The 15737-nt window shown below is 36.1% G+C and overlaps 1 long non-coding RNA gene across 1 annotated transcript; it reads left to right on the forward strand.

Moving 5' to 3' along the window:
• Positions 1–10926: 10926 nt before the first annotated feature.
• Positions 10927–14701, forward strand: LOC141599694 (uncharacterized). Its single transcript, XR_012523894.1, has 6 exons — positions 10927–11067; positions 11263–11321; positions 11427–11528; positions 11621–11744; positions 13952–14078; positions 14398–14701. It is a non-coding gene; the product is annotated as an uncharacterized LOC141599694 (long non-coding RNA).
• The last annotated feature ends 1036 nt before the right edge of the window (positions 14702–15737 follow it).

The raw sequence follows: 15737 nt of genomic DNA on the forward strand, positions 1-15737 counted from the left end.
TCTCTCTAATATACACTCTTAATCAAGCTACCACAACTTACCTCTCTAAGTTAACTGACTTGAGCGTCGGAGTGAGTACGCTCGGCCAAAGCCGAGCCCTCAGTTTGTTCATCGTTTCAGGAGACCGCAAGGAGGATTCAAGCAAAAACGACATCCTACGAGCTACGAGTGGTAACAAATATCTGCTCTGGAATTACACCCGGAACAGACGGATTTTTCTCTAATTAACATATGTAAACAACCCATTTAATCCAATTGAACAAACATGTGACAAAAGACTAGAAATTAGTCAAACAACCATAAGACGGTTTCAAAAACCAATTTATCCAACAATGAACATGTGAAACATGTAAAGATTCATACTTTAACAAACACAAGAATAAACCACAACATATAAACACATTAAATTGACATAATGTCGAGTAACCCATCACCGTTACCTTTTTGCACTTAAATCCACAATAGACTCGTCTACCTTTCAAGAATCCACTTCCGGGTTAACTAATCTTTCTCCTAAACATAAGAAAACACAAATTAAGACTAAGAATCGAAACTAGAAAAAGGATACCGTGTGTAAAATGGCTCGACAGCCCTATACATGGAGGAAAGTCGGTTCCTTTCTTACCTAGAAAGATGGAGGGCGATTAGAGGAAGAGATAGACGCGAAAATCACTTGATTCGGACAAGAATTGAGCAAGTTATGGAGTTTTGAAGATTTGTAAGAGATATGTATAAAAATGGTGATGGTTGTTGAAGATGAATGCTGAAAAATTGGGGAGGGAGGTGTGTTCTAGGGTTTCCTTCATGATATTTATGAGGAGGAAAGAGTAGTATGTGAGCCCATTAGTCATACTAGGCCCAACATGCAAGATTGAGTCGATATACACTAGAAATTACGTCTCAAGCCCACTACAACTCAAGACGGGAAATATTATTATTATTATCATTATTATCCGACCAAAATATTTATTTTGTATTACTTAAGTTTTAAAAATATAATATTTATAAAAATCATGTTTAATAATGAAATTAATGAAATTAAATAATTTAAAATATAAATAAGACAGTAGATGGTTAATTAAATTATAAATGTCAAAATGGAAAATTCGCGGGTGTTACAATCACCCCACCTTTTAAAAAGTTTCGTCCTCGAAACTTGAAAATATAAATGAAATGTCATATAAAAATAAAACCGGAATTTTTGAAATCGGTAACCAAAACATTAAAAGCTTACTTATCGTAAGAATCAAAATCCCTTCAAAAGTTTCAAATAAAATTTTCCGACAGGACCAAATTCTCATCAAAGGAACGGAAGTGCTCTCGTTGCGCATTCAAGAACATCACATTCCAAATCGAAGATATGGTCAAAAACAAATCATTTCTATAAATCGAAAATCAAAAATACTTTCAAAAACATTAATGAAGAGTTTTCAAAAGTATAAGTCTCATTCATGGAACGAAATTGCTCTTGTCGTGCACACAAGAACGCTAACTTTCCAAGTCAAAGACAAATCTAAGACAAAAGTCACTCGTCGACAAGCGTAGGACAAGTTATTAAACGTTTCAAATAACGAGTTCTAACAACCGATCAACGTCAAAATCAAAAGAAAAAAGCAATTCACTCAAATTTTCTTTTGCAAGGGTCAAAATAGAAATAGAGGTTTCATTTCTAAATTCAAAAGGAAGTCAAATTCCTGAAAATATAACATTAAATTCTGGCAAAGAAATCATAAGTAGATCAAAGTTAGTTAGAAATTGAGCAAAATTAAAAGTAACTCGGGTTTAGCAATTAAAAATCAATAAGAAGGAGTCATACTTGTAGAACAAAAGGACAACTAAATCAAATTTCCAGTTTTAAACCTTTAAAATAGGTAGGGTTTCGTAAAAGTAACATAAACTTTTAACAATGGATCAAAACTGGTAACTTGAAATGTTTAGAAATAGTACGAAATGAAAAGAACTTAGATATCACGAAAATAAGGTACGCTAAGAGGGTTCAAACTTAACCAACAAAAGAGCTTATGATGAACTTCCTAGGGGTAAGAATTGAAGTCAAAATTACAAGGATGTCAAAGACAGAGTTTCACAGGTTACGAGTATCAAATTTAAAGGAGGAGCATGTTGAAGCGAGGAAGAGAGGTATGAACGGAAATGCTTATGCTTAAAGAAGGAAGGAATTTAAACAACAAGGAAACGCCAGGTACTCAAATCTCCAACAACAATGTCATCCTGAACGGTTCCGAAAACTTTCTAACCACAAAACTCATAACCACATAACTCTCAAGCATTTCCTCAAAACACTTACACACTTTACTCCTATGCTACCCCGTGGGTCAAGGCACTCCACCGCAATTGTTATTCCATAACTCTCAAATATAAATCGTTTACAAATGATCTCAACGAAACAAGATCAAAACTACTGAAAGAGTTACACTCATAACCAACTATCGACCACCAGGAGTTCTCACTATGGTAAAATCCTTAATCGAAGATCATAATCCCAAGTTCTTTATATTTTCTAACACTCCAAACAAAATCTTATTCACACCCGAATTCACAAGCATCATTGTTGTCAGAATCGCGATTCGATCCAACGATTCTACGATTTTACGATCTAAAAATGTTTGACCGATCCTGGATCCTACGATTCTATCATAGTTGTAGAATCTTACGATCCTATTAATTTGAAAATTTCTAGAGATGGGATCATAATACGATCCTACGATTTTACGATCCTACGATCCGATTCCATTATAAAAAAATTAATATATTGTTTTATATAATGACACCGTAAAACCTAAATTTCGTGTAAGTTGTTCATACAATGATACTAAAATCATTAATTACCAATATTTTATGAATAAATATTAATAAATAAGTGTTTTGATTTTCAATTATATGTTTTTACCAAATAAAAAATTATATTTAGTGAGTTTGTAGAATCTTGCGATTCTACGATCCGATTCTACCGATTCGATCCTACCCTCCCCATCGATCCAAAGTAGAATCCCGATCTTGACAACATTGACAAGCATAGATGATCACATTCCCCAAATCATAAAGACCACCGACCAAAAGGTAAATAGGTTTGTCATACAATTTTTCCTACTCAACTTAACTCAAGTTCCACTAATCCAATTTCGACGAAGTAAAGGTTCACAAAGAATCCTCAAAGAGCATCTCACTCACTCTACAACGTAGCCAATAACGCCATCGCTCCACTAAAGAAACAAAGATTAGTAACCGGGTCAGGAAATTATAGGAAGTCTCAAAGGGATATAGGAACATGACGAGATGTGAGATTGAAAGAGTCAAACAATAAAGATAACTAGTCAACACCAGTAAGAGATATTAGAATTAGGGAGGTATTCAAGGCAAGGGAATGACAAGTAAACATTTATACTTAAGAATTAAATACAAACAAGGTATGAACGAAGGGAAGGAATATGAACAATGGTACGAAGGAGGATTTCAAGGCTTAACCCATACGCTTCCTAAGACTTAAGGTTCTCTCTAAAAAGGTCACGCCTATTAGGATATTGTACCTCCATATCAAACAACCAAATCCAAAAACGAGGGTGAAGGCAATTCATCTCATTCCTTATATGCAAGTCTCTCTTATAGGATTACACCTCTATGTCTGATCAAGGTAAAATAAACGCTTGCTTAAGGGTTGATAAATTGGTTAGATTCCTCGTTCACCTATTCTATCACATATTAGGATTTCTCTAAAGTAAATCCACCACTCAAGTATAACAACATCTCTTTATCTCAAGTACTCGACACAACCTCAATGTTTTAAAAACCAAAGAATGATTTAACAAAGACTTCTCAATACTAAGTCTCTCTCAACTCAAGAACTCTCAAGGATCAACTAATATCAAATCACGTCACCAATCCTTTAGGGTCATCAACATCCCAAGGAATATTCTTTCAAATCCGAAATCCTAGAACTTACTTATCATCTAGTTCCCAAGAAACAAGATCTTAGTTGTAACAACGCCTTTCCACCTCATATTTCCCTCATTCTAATACCGAAGATTGAACTATGTCCTTTAACTTAACAATTGGTGTCAACCATACTATTATCCTTTCTAGCTACTAAAATAAGCGCTAAGACTTCCCAACAACGTAGTTTATTCTCACTCTCATACCATGCCTCAAGTAGTAATCAAGACCACTCTTCTAGACCAACTAATAATCCCACAATTAGCATTTCTCATATGGTAACATCTACATTAAACCCTCATATCCAAAGCAACTACGAAAGCCAATCACAAACTCGACTTACTTAGTCAATCCTACATCCTCAAATCCACCATTCAATTTCATCCATTTTAAGTCAAGTACTAAGCACTAGTATCCCAAACCACATCTGACTACACTTCCCGAGCCTTTCAGATCCCAAACATAAACAACAAGGCCAAGTTCTATACCCTTAGTAACAAATGCAACTCACACTTGACACACAGAATCCACCAATCAAATATACTCACTCTATCAAGGATCTAGGTATAAGAATCACCAAGTATGTCTCATCATACTACCTAAGTCTTTCTAACATCACAACCTCTCAAAACCAGGGTTAACGCTCAAACACAACAATGTCCTCAGAAATCAAATTTTCAACCAAGGTCAACATTCCTCAAAAGAAGGAGTACTATCCAATAGGCGTTAAGGGGGGATTATCAAGGATCAAAGGGCAAGTTATGAGAGTACAAGAGTAACTCCCCGGGAAAAGAAAAGAGAGTTTAGAAGAAGAAGAAAACATTAAGAAGTAAATAATAAGGCAAGATACACAAAGAATGAGAAACATCTTCGAGGAAGTAGAAGCATTCTTCAAAGTTGAACAAATCTTAAATTTCTGGCAAAAGGTACCAAGTCTTGATCTTCACGTTGGTAGGTTTACGGTCATTGATCCAGGGGCACAACATTTATTAAATGACAATCAACAAACATGTTAGAACGTAACAAAGAGCAAACACACTACAGACTACCACCTTAGGTCCTTAAGTCTACCCATCTCTCATTCATTATTCAAGGTCAAGTTCAAGTTTAAATTTGGGGTACACGTGTGTGCGTCGGGAGCAACATAGGCTCTGATACCAACTGTGACACCCCTCGATAGGGCATCAAAAGAACTATTAAATTTAAGCGGAAAATACGGGATTTTTAAAACCTTTAAAAGTTTAAAGTGTGAAATCCACCATAAGTTATCAAATGAAAATGAAAAGTAAGATAATTAAGTTTTACAATTAAAAACAAAGTGCGTTGGGGAAAAGATATCCCACGAATAAGCACAAGTCTAACGATAGGTGAGTCTAAGAAAACGATAGCTAAAGTCCAAGGGTCAACGTTCTCGCTAGCTCACACGTCTTCCCCATAATCTGCATCACAAACCTGTCATTCATGTAAACATGAACGCCACAGTCAGTGGGGAGTAACTCAGGGTTCTCCCAGCCACAATATGTCAAAATACAAGTAAGCAAGAACTTAATTAAACATATTGATCATACATCATACTTGAATAATAATGAACAAGGGGATATAAACAATAATCATAATGAGATAGGCATATTACATTCATGATGAGATAAGCATGGTACATTATATTAAATATGCATTCAAGGGAGTAGAATAACTAAGTCAACCAATTTCATATTAACTCGACTCAACTATTCATGTGAGATAATTAAAATAATATGGAAGACACGAATACGGTCGTTTGGACAAAAACACGCATTTCAAGGAAATATAACATAGATATGAGATTAGTCATCGAATCATATGAATAGGATAAATGACGGATCAATTAAATGGGAAATACATGGATGGAAACCATAGCCATTACTTTGAAAATCTCTTAACAAACATTTCACGGGACGTGGCTACCAATGTCGCATTCATACTTATGGCTTGCATCTCACCATAAGAACGGATGGAAACATCGATCCCGGCGATCATATCACAACTAGAAGTTTGCATCTCACCTCTAGTATCCGATAGGACCAAGACTCTCACAAACAATCATAGGAGACATGAACTCTCGTATATAAGGACACGCCAATGACCATAATCAAGCAAGACATTTACGTAGTATGGACCCACGAGACAAACCCCTAGACTCCAACCTCCTGGTAGGACGACGATCATAATACGGTCCTAGTCTAAATCGCCGACTCTCGGGATGGGCGACACCCGGTCGACATGCGGTGACCTATCCGCATCCAAGACTCGATCCATGACACCTAACCGTGCCCCAAGGTCGAGTAACCCCGAATCGGAACCATGGTACCTAACCGTACCCCAAGGTCCGAAGAGGCGGAAGGATAACCCAACTCGGAAACAATGGCACCTAACCGTGACCCAAGGTCCGCAAGGGTAAATAAATAAGGAATGTCAAGTCGTCACACAATGTAAATCGTCACATTTGGGTCCAAAAGAGAACAACAATAATTCACATTATCATAACATAAACAAATCCTAAATTGACCATTTACCAATCATAAGAAGGATGCATAATTAAATAAATGATTAACAGAAGTTATAAGTGAAGAGAAACCATAAGAGAACTCTTAGCCGGGTGGGGACCAAACCCGCACCAGTTATGAGCATTAGAACGAAGAGTAAGAAGCATATGAAGTAAATCGTGCAAAATAACGTATAAAAACACTTAACTTAACCAAGTAGATGATCACTTGATAAGAAAATAACCTTAAAATAAATGTTGTCCACAATGAGCTGAAGCTCAAACTTTACGGCATTTAAAATGTCACTTCCCAAAAATTCAGTCAAGGATGAGCTTCGGCTCATTTGCACCAGAATTTAAATAACACCATTATAATGAAGAAATTCAACCAACACACCACCAATTTTACCCAAAGTTGCTTCAACATCATTGTTGGACACATAATCAACCTCCAAGTATCAATTATACAATTAAAAACAAGAATCCACAACCTACAACATTCATAAATTACTCCATGTTCATGAATAAGACTTAATAAGGTAAACTCAACATAAAGATTCCATCTTTTTCATTCAAAAGCTTAGATCTCAACATACCCACATACTAAATCACAATTTAAGACATATTTCAAAACAACCATACTACCAACTTCATCATTTACAATATTAATCCAATAAATGATCTCATGACATAATTAAACATGTCAACTAAGCATGATTAAGACGGATTTTTCTCTAATTAACATATGTAAACAACCCATTTAATCCAATTGAACAAACATGTGACAAAAGACTAGAAATTAGTCAAACAACCATAAGACGGTTTCAAAAACCAATTTATCCAACAATGAACATGTGAAACATGTAAAGATTCATACTTTAACAAACACAAGAATAAACCACAACATATAAACACATTAAATTGACATAATGTCGAGTAACCCATCACCGTTACCTTTTTGCACTTAAATCCACAATAGACTCGTCTACCTTTCAAGAATCCACTTCCGGGTTAACTAATCTTTCTCCTAAACATAAGAAAACACAAATTAAGACTAAGAATCGAAACTAGAAAAAGGATACCGTGTGTAAAATGGCTCGACAGCCCTATACATGGAGGAAAGTCGGTTCCTTTCTTACCTAGAAAGATGGAGGGCGATTAGAGGAAGAGATAGACGCGAAAATCACTTGATTCGGACAAGAATTGAGCAAGTTATGGAGTTTTGAAGATTTGTAAGAGATATGTATAAAAATGGTGATGGTTGTTGAAGATGAATGCTGAAAAATTGGGGAGGGAGGTGTGTTCTAGGGTTTCCTTCATGATATTTATGAGGAGGAAAGAGTAGTATGTGAGCCCATTAGTCATACTAGGCCCAACATGCAAGATTGAGTCGATATACACTAGAAATTACGTCTCAAGCCCACTACAACTCAAGACGGGAAATATTATTATTATTATCATTATTATCCGACCAAAATATTTATTTTGTATTACTTAAGTTTTAAAAATATAATATTTATAAAAATCATGTTTAATAATGAAATTAAATAATTTAAAATATAAATAAGACAGTAGATGGTTAATTAAATTATAAATGTCAAAATGGAAAATTCGCGGGTGTTACAACGAGTCATATTAGGGTCAGAATATGGGTAAAAAAATATTGACCGCCTTTTTTCTACTATTTTTTAACTCAAAATAATATCTCTTAAAACTTAAAACCTATTTAATATTAATATTTTAATCATAATAAATGGTAACATAAGTTATACTGACACAATTATAGAAATTAAGTTATTTTAATAATTATTCACTCCATTTTCCTATTTCACTCCATTTGCTTTATTGCGGTCTCCAAGACACCACTTTGATCGTATTTTTCGAAGTCTATATGTTATTTTTTTTTTCTTGAAATTTTTTTCGTGAAAGATGTCTTGATATTAATTGTAAATGTTTTAATTTTATAAATAAATAGTTTTTATTCTCCAACTTATTGACGGTCAAAGTTCGGAAACTTTGACCTCCAAAAAGCAAATGGGGTGAAAATGGGAAAATGGAGGGAGTATTTTATTATTAAAGGTTATCAAAATTATATAAAATTGGTTTCTTAATTATTTTTGTAATTAAAGGTACAACAAATAATTATTTTTAGTTATTATATATGAATATTAATATTTTAATAAAATTATTGATTTATCTTTGACCCAAGGTCGGCTTGTTCGGGTCGGATCTCAACCTTAAGTTAGCGGGTAATTTCGTGTTCATGTTGAACAACGAGATTTTATGGGCCTTGACCCTGGAAAAACAGGTCGAGCGAGTCGGGTTTTTTAGTAGAGTCAGAATTTGACAGATCTAACTGAGGTAGACATATATGGTCTGAATTAAACTTAGCTGAACTGAAATAAATTTAACTAAATTCAACTTAACTAAAGTCCAAACACAACCTAATTTAAATGAGCTTAACTTAATACTCCCTCCAATCCAATTGATTGGTAACATCTACTTTTGGGGAGATAGTCCCGAACCGAACTTTTAATTATTATATATAAATAATAAATATTATTATGACTTTTATAATGTTCTTTATTAATTTTTATAGAAAATATTAAACTAGAAATATAATAATGAAAATTTGAGGAAATTTATAGGATTAAATTACATTTTATTCAAAAAAAAGCATAGAAGAAATTATAACATAAGTGGTTGGTGTGTAAACTAGTTTAGATCCCGTTCACTATATGTACGGTATATATAGAGTTTTACCATTTTAGTGTATTATTTTTGAAATTTAAATTAACCATTCTTTTTTTTTTTACGTTTCTCGTCGTTATATTTTGATTTGAAAATTCAAAATCAAAATCGTATCTCAAGCATGAAATGAGTATTTCAATGAAAGTTTTTCTTTGACCGGGAGATTAATAGTGTAATTTTATAAAATTTTACTAATAATATATTTTTAGCCACAACTTTTTATCATAAGAAATCAATGAATTTTATCGTATGATTCTTAAAAAAATGAATTCTTTTATATATCATAAAAAGACTGCAGATAAATTTGTATAAAATGTTAAATACTAAATGACATAAATATATAAGGAACTGTTTGGATAGGGGTATTCAGGAAAGGGTAAGGGAATTAAATATACTGATTCCTTTTGTTTGTGTTTGTTTGACATAGAATGAAATTCCCTCATCTACCCCCTAAACTCCTCTAATTCCTTACCCCTCCCCCCCAAGGGAATGAATTCCTTTCCCTCCATCTCACTTACTTATCCATTACACCATCACTCATCACCCCTAAACTGAAAACACCACCATAGTAGCCTCCATGTCGCCGAACCCCACCACCTCTAACACCCACCATGACCACCACCACGGCAACCTTGCCGACTTCCCATCCGCTCCTCTTTAACACCTACCACTAGGGGTGAACAAAAAGTGGTCCGGACCGGCAAACCGGACCGACCCGGACCGGCCGGTCCGGTCCGGTCTAGACCGGATACATACCGGTCCGGTCTCCGGGTCCCAAAAAATATGGTGACCGGTCTCCGGTCCGGTCCGGTCCGGTCCACATAAAAAAATAAAACTAAATTTGCGTTATAAATTAGTACCGGTCCGGTCCAAACCCGGAAAAAACCGGACCTAAAGGGTTCCGGTCCGGTCCGGTCCGGGTCCCCTTCTAACCGGTCCGGTCCGCGGTCTTGGGATATGTGGATATCCGGTCCGCGGGTTCATCCGGTCCGGTCCGGTCCGGTCCGGTTTTGGACCGGTGAACACCCCTACCTACCACCACCAACACTTGGCACCATCTACTACCACGCTCGAGTATCTAAAATATTATGGTATTATTACTCACCATACTTATAGAATATACTAAAAAAAACTAAACCTTATTTTAGGAAATATTTTTAGGCGGAAGTTTCACCTATTCATTTAGTAAATAGGGGATAAGGCGGGTACGGGTCTAAATTTCCACCCGATGGAAAGGGTACGACTGTACGAATACGGGTATGAAAACTCGTACCCGCCATGGGTAGTGGGGCGGGTATAGGTATAAGAATTGTTTGTCGTGGATAAGTACGGGAAAGCCTATATCTACAACCGCACCGCACCGCCCCCAATAACATTCCTGGTGATTACATCTTTCACCTTTTTACTAAAAGTGTGAGATGCACTATACTGTTCACTAATGAACAGTACTCGCGAAATGAACAGTATTCATTGCTGGGCCGGTTAAGGTGGGTTCCTGCATGCGGGTTGGTCGAATTATTCGGTTTAGGCTGGCCTGTTTTGCACTCTTCCGGTTGGCCTGTTTCTCTTTAGCTTTGTTATTCTGCTGGGCCACACTCTTCTCTTCTCTAAGCCCAATTGTGGAGTTGTAGACTCTGTAGCTCATCCCTCATTTCCAACGACTTACGGTCCACTTCGTCTCCTTTACGCCCCTCATTTTGCTCTCCTCCACTCATTTTGTTCTTTTGTTCTCCTCCACTCATTTCCTGCGACATACCTAAACTTCCTCTTTCGTCATCTCCTGCATTTTCCATCACAATCTTATCTCACCATAACCTTCGTTCTTCTTCTTCGTTTCTTCGCTCGAGGTATATCTGTATTTCTCATCTGTTTGGTAACCCTAGCTTTTATTTTGTGTCATTATGAGTAATTGTTCAGTTAGGGTTACTTGATTTAGCTCATAATCTACTATTTCGAGTAATTGTTCAGTTAGGGTTTCTTGATTTAGCCTGTAAATGACCTGATTGACTCAACTCTTACTCTTTAACATTGGGTGTATGCAGTTTGAAGCTGGTCAGTCCAGTGCTAAGGCGTCCTCTGAGTCACCGATCGCGATGAAGCTGTAAGTTTGTCCCCTTTTTTGAATCCCTCGTTGCATACTTTCTTCAATCAATTTGTCATTTTTAAGTATGTTTATCATTGATCTACGATATTTACCCTTTTCCAGCTTTGACTCCTCATATATGTTGGTAGAGACATTATCAATTTCTTCCTCTTACTCATCTTTACCCTGGCGAATTTCGCGATGTGTTGAAGGCTCTAACAACAGGTATTTGCTGCTTTTGGGTTCTTATGATTATTATTGTTGCTTATAGGCTCTTCTTTGTTGTTATTATTATTGTTTACTTGATGCATATTAAGGTAGCAGTTGCAGCCACACAAAACAGTCGTGGCTTACTTTTTCTGGATGAATTCAAGAAGCTCAAGAATTCCAAAGCCCTTCTATGACATATTTGACTGGCTAGGTTTTTGCTTTGGATTTAAGGTAATTTGCTTTTTAGCAAGCCTTATGCACTGCGTAGTTTTATCTCCCAGTAATCATGACACGCTTAAGATCAAATGTTATCATTGTTACTATCTTTATTCCTGCACTATTGACTGGGACAGCGACGAGTTTATCTTATTTAAATATATTTAATTCATGTGGTTGTATCCTTGCTTCTGTTTTAATGGATTGGCTTAATGTTTGATGCTATATTACTCCGACACTTCACTTAACTGCCGTATCGCGTTTGCTCCTTTAGATTTTCGATTTTCATATTGATTTCATTTGATTTTTAAGTGCTCCGGTGATTAGGTGATGGTTTTTTTAAGGTAATTTATTTGACGCTTTTTTTTTTCAGATTGATCATAATTGCTACATATGTTTTGCACTTTGATTTGATTGGTTTCAGTGATTCAATTAGTAGGTGGTAGCATAGTATTCACATCAAAACAAATAACTCAAATTATTCTACCTTCATATTTTGAGTTTGTCACGTAACACTTCTTCCTATGAGGTGCTTTAATTTACTTATTTGAGTAGTTATTGCACATTATTTACCTCATATATCTATATAGTTTACTCTTATAAGCCTTTATGTTGCCAGTTTACTCTTCTAAGGCTTCTTGTTGTCAAGTTGTATTTTGGGATGAATTGTTGGGATATACAGGAAGATAAAAACCGGTTAGGGAGTAGAAGTTTGAGAAAAAATTCGAGACAATTATTAAGAGCTGTTCATTGGTCTGGTTTTCGAGTTTTGTTTTGGCCGTTGTTTCTTTAGATTTTTGATTTTTGATTTTTGATTTTCAGTTTGATTTGTTTAAATTTGGTGATCCAGTGATTAAGCGTGTTTTTACCCGTCCCAGTTATTTTCCATTTTCCTACTTAGTTTTAAGTTTTTTGGTTTAGGTGATTCTATTTTTCTTTACGTTTTGAGGAGAAGAGAGGAGTGGGAGGGGAAATGTGTTATTAATTAGCGACTTACTTCTGCTGATAGCTTAAAATTGTGTCTGAATAATAATGAAGTTGTTGTGGGAAAGAGTCATAGCGAGTTTGAATGTAATGCAACTTGGGGACTCAATGAGTATAGTATTTGATTATATTCTATTAATTGTCTCGAACACATGAATTATGATTTTTCTTTACGTTTTGAGGAGAAGAGTGGAGTGGGAGGGACAAGTAGAGTAGGAAAAAAGGGCAAGAGGGAAGGAAAAATAGGTGGAGTTTGGCTTGAGAAAAAGAGATTAGGTTAGCTCAATGTATAAACTTTGGGCAACCAGTGGGCTATGGGGAGAGAAAAAGGGGCATGGCATATTGTTGAAGTAGGAGGGATAAGGAGAGGGGGGACAAGTAGGACTGAATGAATGACAGGTAATCCAGGCGAGCTAAGGAAAAAGAGGATGACGTTTGATCAAAGAAATGGGGGGAAGGGTAAGATGACGAGGATGCGGTGAGGGGAGGGAGAGGAATGAGAGGGTGTGATGGGAGCCGAGTGTATAACCGGCAGAAAGAGGGAGGGGCCCTGACATGTTAAAGGATTGAGGGATGGAAGAAGACTACCCGGGGGAAGGGTTGGATGAAGGAGGAGGGAGAGGGGGAGGGACTGAGAAAAAGAGAGGAACGGAGGGAAGCTAAAAGGGGAAGCTCAATGGGTGAGCTGAGGAAAGTGAGGATGACATATTGATCAAAGTAGAAGGATAGGAGGGTAGAGGAAGAGTAGAAGGGAGGAGGGTGTAAGGAAGCTGAGTGTATAACCAGTGGGCTACTTATGTAGCTCTTATCTACTTGGGGAGTAATTGCATAGACAAACTGAGATTGACCCTCGCCTGGTTAACTATATGTATCAAAAAATCTTATTTGAACGTTCTTAAGTTTAGGATAGTCTCTTTAAGGTTGTTTTATGTGATTCATTTAATGCTAGCAGCAACATAAGAAATATATTTAAAACATCCTGTGCCTTATGGTGCTGATATTGTGTGCCAGCAATCTGACTAAATTAGTAGTGTCTGAGAATTGTTTTAAAGAAGTGTAGTACTCCTCTTTCCCAATCATATGTTAAAACTTTGATTGGAACGGAGGGATAATATACTACAATATGCTTGTTTGTCTGACTCTGGTGTCAGTTTTGTATAATCTTTGAATTTGAAGTTCTATTTACGAGGTAGTCAGGTGTAAGTTTGTAAAAGATGTGGGTGTTCCTTTATTATTAGGTTTTACTTTGAGATCCTTCAGAAGAAAATGTAATTCCTGTGGTGGAAGAACTTCAAAGACGGGTTATGTCTTCAAGGAGATGGGAAGAGTCAGGTGGGCATGATGTTTATGCTGTTGAAGAAGATGGTAAGCGACTCATCTATGTTAAATTTAAAATACAGCTACATTCAAGGTTATTCTGCAATAATGACCTTGGTGAGTCATTTTTTAGAGTGAAGTCAAAAGTAATGGCTTCGTATTCTTCTGTGCTCCACTCACCGCGGCTGTACCTCTTCCCACGACTCTACCTTCTGCTTTAATTTTTATTTCTATACCAGGAAGTATTGTTTTTCCTGATCAACTAGGTTGAATGTGTAGAAACTCCTTTCCTCTTCCGTACTCTTGAAGTTGCCCGTGTTCAGAAGGTATTCCTATTCTCACATTTTAGCTTTGCGAATACTTGCAGGAAATAAAGTCACCCAACCCAAGCTAAACTTCCGGCAAATAAAGCTAGGAATAGGTAATTCTCACCGAAAGCTTGCTTTGCATTTGATCGCTCGTGATGGAACCAAATCTTGAAAATGCCTCATGTCGGGGATTGCTAAAATGTACAAGACTGATAGAGTGAAATATGAGAGTACGGCAAGGAGCTGGACTCAGAAGTATGCGTGTAATTATGTCTACTGTAAAAACATGATTAACAATCATTTTTAACTCCCATATAAGCGACTAATTTATGATATAGGTGAATTGTTAACTGTTTTTGTTTATATCATTATCGCAAATGGTTCCTTGTGTTGTTCGTCTATTGAATTAAACCTAGACACTTGGAATAGGTTGGAATAGGTTGTTCATTAGTTACGATAATTATTATCGCTAGACGCGTGGATTTAGGTTGTTAGTTAGTTACTCTTTTATTATCGTTTACTCGAGATAAATGGTTGCGAGTAAGGCCGAATTGCAACTCGGCTTTCACAATTTAGTACTCAAGAGTTGAAGTTGAATTTGATTATGGATGACAATTGATTATTTGATTGTGGATATTAGTATATTAGTTGACCCGAGAAATTCCCTACTTTCGCTTAAATTGTCATTTCCCTCTTAATTAAATAGATAACCTGCACCATCATCACTTAGTTAAATGTGATTATGAACTCTAAATGGGACCGATTTGTATATAGCCAAATTCAAATTTAGTGTGCAAAATATAGCTAAAGCCTTAATTTTAAGATAAGAACGGAAATCGATAAATGGTATTGTGCTTTTATTAGTCAATTAAGATAAGCAGAATACAACTATGCAAGCTAAAAACACTTGCAAGATAATATTAAAGGATAGTAGTAATGAGTTAATGTCACGTGTCGCGATGGATTGAAACATATAGCCACATCCAAAACATAAGGATGATGATCTAGCTACAAGTCTACGACTCAGATCGAGACTATATGTAAGAGATATTTGAACGAATACGTTATTTCGTTTGTCAAATAACTTAATCATAATTTGAGTATTTGACAATGTGAGGCTAATAAGAAACTTGTAATATTATGTTACTAATATAAGCGACTAAATTAGTAGAAGGAGAAGGGGAAGGAAGTGATTGAGGAATGAGGGGGAGGAATGAAGAGAAAAAAAGGGAGGAGAACGAGGGGAAGAGATTGAGGAATGAGGGAAATGGGGAAGAGTTAAGGGGAGTAGGATAAATAGTAGAAGGAGAAGGGGAAGTCAGAGAATACAAATGGGGAAAGAGAAAAGAGATGGAGGTCGACGAAGAGGACAAAGGGAAGTAATATGAGGCAAAGAGAG

Source organism: Silene latifolia, chromosome 9 (assembly GCF_048544455.1).
Source record: "Silene latifolia isolate original U9 population chromosome 9, ASM4854445v1, whole genome shotgun sequence".
Lineage (NCBI taxonomy): Eukaryota > Viridiplantae > Streptophyta > Magnoliopsida > Caryophyllales > Caryophyllaceae > Silene > Silene latifolia.